Source organism: Myripristis murdjan, chromosome 23, assembly GCF_902150065.1.
Source record: "Myripristis murdjan chromosome 23, fMyrMur1.1, whole genome shotgun sequence".
Lineage (NCBI taxonomy): Eukaryota > Metazoa > Chordata > Actinopteri > Holocentriformes > Holocentridae > Myripristis > Myripristis murdjan.
The window spans coordinates 19,481,057-19,487,579 of record NC_044002.1 but is presented as its reverse complement, the minus strand read 5'-3'; the positions used below and the strand labels follow the sequence as shown (position 1 = coordinate 19,487,579).

At 41.2% G+C, this 6,523-nt stretch overlaps 1 pseudogene; it reads left to right on the top strand.

The window, feature by feature from the left end:
* Nucleotides 1-1,537: 1,537 nt before the first annotated feature.
* On the top strand, nucleotides 1,538-3,208 carry LOC115355412 (E3 ubiquitin-protein ligase TRIM21-like; annotated as a pseudogene).
* The last annotated feature ends 3,315 nt before the right edge of the window (nucleotides 3,209-6,523 follow it).

The following is a 6,523-nucleotide window of genomic DNA, read 5'->3' as shown; positions in this document are numbered from 1 at the left end:
ACTGTCCTAATACTTTTGGACTCAGCTGTAAAACTGACAACAAGCAACACGGCTGCTGACAGCACAAGTTCTGAAACAGTCCAGCTCGCCAGCAGCTATGACAGCAAAAGCCTGTCATCACAAATAATGGGAATTTAATCACTTATGATGATGCCTTAACCCAGAGACTGCCACAGTTTGACACTGACACACCAACACAACACCCACTAACACTCCCACCAACACACACAAGCACACACACTCTCACTGATAAAAATGTCCCAAAAAGGGGCAGCAGCACCCAAGAAAAGACTGACAACCTGTTGAAAGACGCACTATGAGAGAGAGAGAGAGAGAGAGAGAGAGAGAGAGAGAGAGAGAGAGAGAGAGAGAGAGAGAGAGAGAGAGAGCGAGACCTCAGCAGTAATTTTGAATATGCTTTTGTAATTCGTGTTTTTTTTGAAATGCAGTTTCATTTGAAAACTGTTTGACTTCTGAGAAAGAGTCAGAAATGGTTCCTGAGCCATATATTTCTCACCACTGGTATCGTGTGTAATGAAGTGAAACACGTACACAGAGAACAAGAAACACACTTGAGAGGTTTTGGGAGTTTTACTGCATATTTTTGATACTGTACTGTATTATATTTGAATAATACAGTAATGTATTTTGTAATTTGAAAAGTCTTTGACAGTAAAATTGGCTGCTGAGTCTTAGCAGATAGGAAAACATATAGGGCCCTATCTTGGGTCAGAGTCCCTAAACCCGTTATTTGGGGATTTAGCGTTGCATAAGAGGCGTTCCCCTGCAAAAGTTGCTATCTTGCACACCTGCCGTTATCCCTAAAACACTTGCGCTACCCGTTACATTATACATAGGCGTGGTTTGGGCGTTGTGCCAGTTAAACCAATCAGTGTGCCAGGTGCCACTGCCTTTAAGAGCAGGATGCACAATCCCAAATCCCCAAACCAAAACCCATGATGGAGAGAGGAAGGTCACGATTTAGTACTATCTCTGCCATTTTCTCAGGGGTTCAACTGAGGCTAAAGCAAGGTGGCTTTTTATAGGCGAGTTAATTGGGGAGGTGGAGCCGCATGTGCACGTCCACATGTGTCCAAGTGGACACGCATTGAAGCTGCCTGGGCGCGCTCTTGTAAATGCCCAAATGGGATAGCGGGTGGTTCTGAGGACCCTCTATCCGCTTTCCCTAACGTGTGTGGTCTAAATAGCAATTGTAGGGAAAGTGCATAAAACACACCCACGGACACACCTCCAGGTGCAAATAACGGAGTCGGCATAATGTATAGCGGGTAGTGTGGCCGCAAGATACCATTTAGGGATAGTGGAAGCTGCTAAATGCGTAATTCATGGGTAGCGGGTAGCGCAGTGTGAAAGATAGAGCCCATAGTCTGGAAAAAGGGAGAAATACCTGGCAGAGATATGCACTCTACTGAGTACACTTGTCCAGTTGTTGTTTTTTATTGATATTTTACAAATAATCCAGATTGAATTATATATGACACCATTAACATTTCATGCTTTCACTTTAGGTCTCAGTGTGAAGAAATGTCTGCTGCCAGCTGTCTGCTATCTGAAGATCAGTTCCTGTGCTCCATCTGTCTGGATGTGTTCACTGATCCAGTCACCACACCATGTGGACACAACTTCTGCAAAAACTGCATCACACAGCACTGGGATATTAACATCCCGTATCAGTGTCCCATGTGTAAAGAGGTTTTCTACAGAAGACCTGAGCTGCGGATCAACACTTTCATATCTGAGATGGCTGCTCAGTTCAGTTCAGCTAAAAAGAAAGCCAGCAGCCTCTCAGACCAACGATGTGCCAAACCAGGAGAAGTTCCCTGTGACGTCTGCACTGGGACCAAACTGAAGGCCCTGAAGTCCTGCCTGGTGTGTCTGGCCTCCTACTGTGAGACTCACCTGGAGCCTCATCAGAGGATCACAGGCCTGAAAACACATCAGCTGATCCATCCTGTGGACAACCTGGAAGGCAGGATGTGTGAGAAGCATGATAAACCACTGGAGCTTTTCTGCAAGACTGACCAGATGTGTGTATGTCTGCTCTGCACTGTTTTAGACCACAAGTCACATGACGTTGTTCCTCTGAAAGAAGAATATGAAGGAAAGAAGGCTGAGCTGGGGAAGACAGAGGCTGAAATTCAGCAGATGATCCAGAAGAGACGAGTGAAGATTCAGGAGATCAAACGGTCAGTGGAGCTCAGCAGGGAAGATGCAGAGAGAGAGATAGCAGACAGTGTGCGGGTCTTCACTGCTCTGATGCAGTCTGTTGAGAGAGGCCAGGCTGAGCTCATTGACATGATTGAAGAGAAGCAGAAAACAACAGAGAAACAGGCTGAAGGCTTCATCAAAGAGCTGCAACAGGAAATCTCTGAGCTGATGAGGAGAAGCTCTGAGGTGGAGCAGCTCTCACACACTGAAGATCACCTCCACCTCCTCCAAAGCTTCCCATCCCTCAGCGCTCCTCCACACACCAAGAACTGGACAGAGGTCAGAGTCCATCGCTCATCATATGTGGGGAGTGTGAGGAGAGCTGTGGCTCAGCTGGAGGAGACGCTCAGTAAAGAGATGAAGAAGCTGTGTCCTGACCCTGAGCTGAAGAAGGTCCAAGACTTTGAGGTGGATGTGACTCTGGATCCTGATACAGCACATCCTGCTCTCATCCTGTCTGATGATGGGAAACAAGTAAATCATGGTCATCTATGGAAGAATCTCCCAGACAACCCAGAGAGATTTTCTTCTTGTGTGTCTGTCTTAGGAAAGCAGAGCTTCTCTTCAGGAAGATTTTACTATGAGGTTCAGGTTAGAGGGAAGACAGAGTGGACTTTAGGAGTGGCCAGAGAGTCGATCAACAGGAAGGGACCAATCACCCCAAGAATGGCTACTGGACTATAAGGCTGAGGAATGAAAATGAGTACAAAGCTAATGCTGGCCCTGGTGTCCCTCTCACTCTTAAGTCTCAGCCGCAGATGGTGGGGGTGTTTGTGGATTATGAGGAGGGTCTGGTCTCCTTTTATGATGTAGATGCTGCAGCTCTTATCTACTCCTATAGTGGCTGCAGCTTCTCTGAGAAATTCTACCCATATTTTGGTCCCTGTTTTAATGATGGTTGTAAAAACTCAGCCCCTCTGATCATCTGTCCTGTCAATCAAACAGATTAGTCTGCCATAAAAATAAGGTTTTCTCAGAAATCATTAAGCTCAACATTTTAAATATCCAATGATTAACTTCACTACCTTGTTAAAATCTTTGTAACGTATCTGTCGAGGAGTCAGATCATCATTCATCATATTCATGTCACAGTCTTTTATCTTGGCACAATTACTAGAGTGGTTTGCAAATCATACAAAATGTTTGATTCTGTGTTCATCACATGACGGGGATTTATTCAAATAAGGTTTCATTTAAGCTTTTTTCTGTGATAATATATCATGTTTTTTGTGGGTTCTTTTTTTCATCCACTTTCAACCTTGATAGAAAAGAAGACTGTAGTCAGCAAAGTTTTACTGAGGAGCTTTATAATAACAGCGATCAACAACCAAGGTTTTGCTTTATGATTCTGATTGATAACCAAAATAAAACCAAAATGAACTAAAATTGCTCATCTATCATAAGAGTAGTGACACGATAGTAAAGTATCACAATAAAACTCAATATTGAATGTGAGAAGTGAGTTTCATGATATACATTACTTCACATTAATTTCTCATAAGAATATTATAGCAACATTATAGGCCAGGCAAAGTTTATTGATATAACGCATTTCAAACACCCTGGTCATAGTCGTAGTAATTTATTTTTCAAGTGTCACGCAGCAAAAGGCGGCCTGGGCTTACAAGCCACTACAGAGCATAATCAACAGGAGCAACAACAAAATGAAAAGTACATAGCAGCTTCATTCATATTAAACAGTATCCCAGCCAAAACTGAGTGACAGGCAACATAACTCCACACTGTAGCTGAGACACACACTGTACATTCAACATTTTTAAACATGAAGCGTCCGCATACGCTACTAAATCAAGTCATTCCAAGAAAAGGATTTTAAAATTAGAAAGTTACCAGAAAATTAGTAAATAATTACCTGAACAAATTAGTTGTAAAATAGCAGCTTCATCGATACTTTGCACAGTCTAAGTTAAAAGAAGGGAAACTCAACATTACATTAGAGTGCAGAGCTCTGACTTGAAGCTTGTATAATCAAAATTATCCCATGTATTTTTCATGATTGTAAACTGATTGTGCATTTAGTAATGGTGTTTCAAAGCTAGAGGCAAGTTTTTCAAACACTCCATTAATTACTGTTTTGTTTGTGAACACTCAAACTCATTCAAATAGCCTCTATGAGATTTAGAAAAGTCAAGATGACAAATGGCAGCCACTCTGTCCTTGGCAGCCTCTGTCTAAGGTGGAATCCACCATTAACGTCCCGTGTGTTCTTGGCCTGACAACACACACACTAATGCACCAAAGAATATCAGCTTAAGGACATGTACCTGAACGCTGATGAAAACCCCTTTTTACAAGTTTCAGGGAAAAGTCAAAGTAAACATGAAGCAACCTAAGGACCCTCAGCAGTTGTCCCAAGGCAGCTTCTTGCTCAGTGTGGTGATCACTATCAGCTGAAAAGCCCTGACCTCACTGAGTCATGTTCTGTGGAAGTGGCAGGGATGCAGTGTCTTGCTCCAGGGCACTTCGGCAGGGTGGATGCTTGCTGTCATGGTCACAAGAGGACCACTCCTGTGATAATATTGCTTTTCCAAATGTGATATTTTGCATGTGAAAATGAGTAACAATTTACATTTTAAATAAGCAACTGTAATTATAATTAAAGATATCAGTACCAATATCTTACCAATCAATGATTATTCATATGCATTTCACTGTTTTATAGATTCTGCCTGATCTGGTTGATGTTTTATTCCCAGTTATATATTTTTTTTTCCTGGGATGTATCCCATTGCTGCTTACTGTTGCAGCCCAGCAATTTCACCATGTTGATTCCCAACACAGATCTGGGCAAAATATTCTCACATGGTTAATTTTAGGGTCATGGCTGGGTGAGAGAGCTTTTGCTGATGTCATGTTGAGGCTTTTTTAGCCAACAGGCAATAGACACAACAGTTTTTCTGACCAGTCACAGGAGGATCTGTACTGAGATTCAGAATCACAACAGAGTCGTTTTGAGAGTAATATTCGTTTTGAGAGTAATATTAACGTTAATAATGACGTTAATAATGGTGATTTGACGTGGCTCCTCAGTGTAGTTACTTCACACTTAAAGAGAATAGAGCATTAAAGAGAAGAAAAGAATAAAACAACAACCTCTATGTCTGTAAAACTGATATTTCAGCAGCACAGCAACAGCCTTATAAAACCCATATGGTTTGAAAAATCAGAGAGTGGAACAATATGAAGAAAACCTCAAATCAATAAATTAAAGAATAAAAGTAGCCTAATGACATGATACAAAATTAAATAAATATCTAAAAATGAAAGGAATCAGTGTGTAAAGGCTCATGAATACATTCAGTACCTTCATGATGCTGCTGAATCTCTGTTGTACATAAAACAAGTCCCCCCTCTCCCCACACACACACACACACACACACACACACACACACACAAGCCCTGGGGAAATAAAGACTTTGCCATCACTTGTGCACAAGAAGTGACAAAAACAGTGCAGACTAATATTATCATGCTAACTTGAAACTTGGTTTTTGCTGCCCAGCTTCCCAACTTTTAATGTCATCATGAGATTTTCTCAAGAGATTCATTATCACTTAATCAGGTTTACTATATCCCACTTTGTGTTTTTGTGAATATCATTGCTACTAACTACTGAAATATACCACTTCCCTGTACTACGTAATTACTGTGTTACATAATGTAATGTAATGTAATGTAATCTAATCTAATCTCTATGCCACTACTGAAGCATCGAACCTGAACAATGTACCTTAACTGGACCAGTTTGTCAAGATCATTGTAACATGTCTAGGTGGCAAAATGCAAATGTGATATCAGTGTCAGATCATTGCACATATGATTTTTTTTTTTTTTTTTTAATCTTGACACAAAAAACTTTACAAGCTTGAAAAGAATTAAAATAAAAGCTAGTAGATGAAGATTGTGTGGTTACTGTTATTTTCCCTGCTTACTTTAATTACTTTATGACTGAATGATAAAAAAAAAAAAAATTGGGAGAATGTGCTTGGTGTTAAAGGTTTCAACCTAACACTAACTAACCATGTCTAGCCTATGCTGATGACTTATGATGTTTGAAATGGAATCAGCTGCTGTTCTCCTCCTTTAGACACCAGAGGGAGGACTGCACCCTCTGATAGACTCTGATGATAATCTGATCCTCACAGGTGTGTCCTCTGTCGACAGGGGTTTGTCTCTCTGAGTCATTTTCCTTTGACTTAAGGACATTTTTGCTTGAGTGTTGTTGGGAGTGGAAGTCACATGACTGCTAGACTGGGGAGCACAAGAGCTCCCT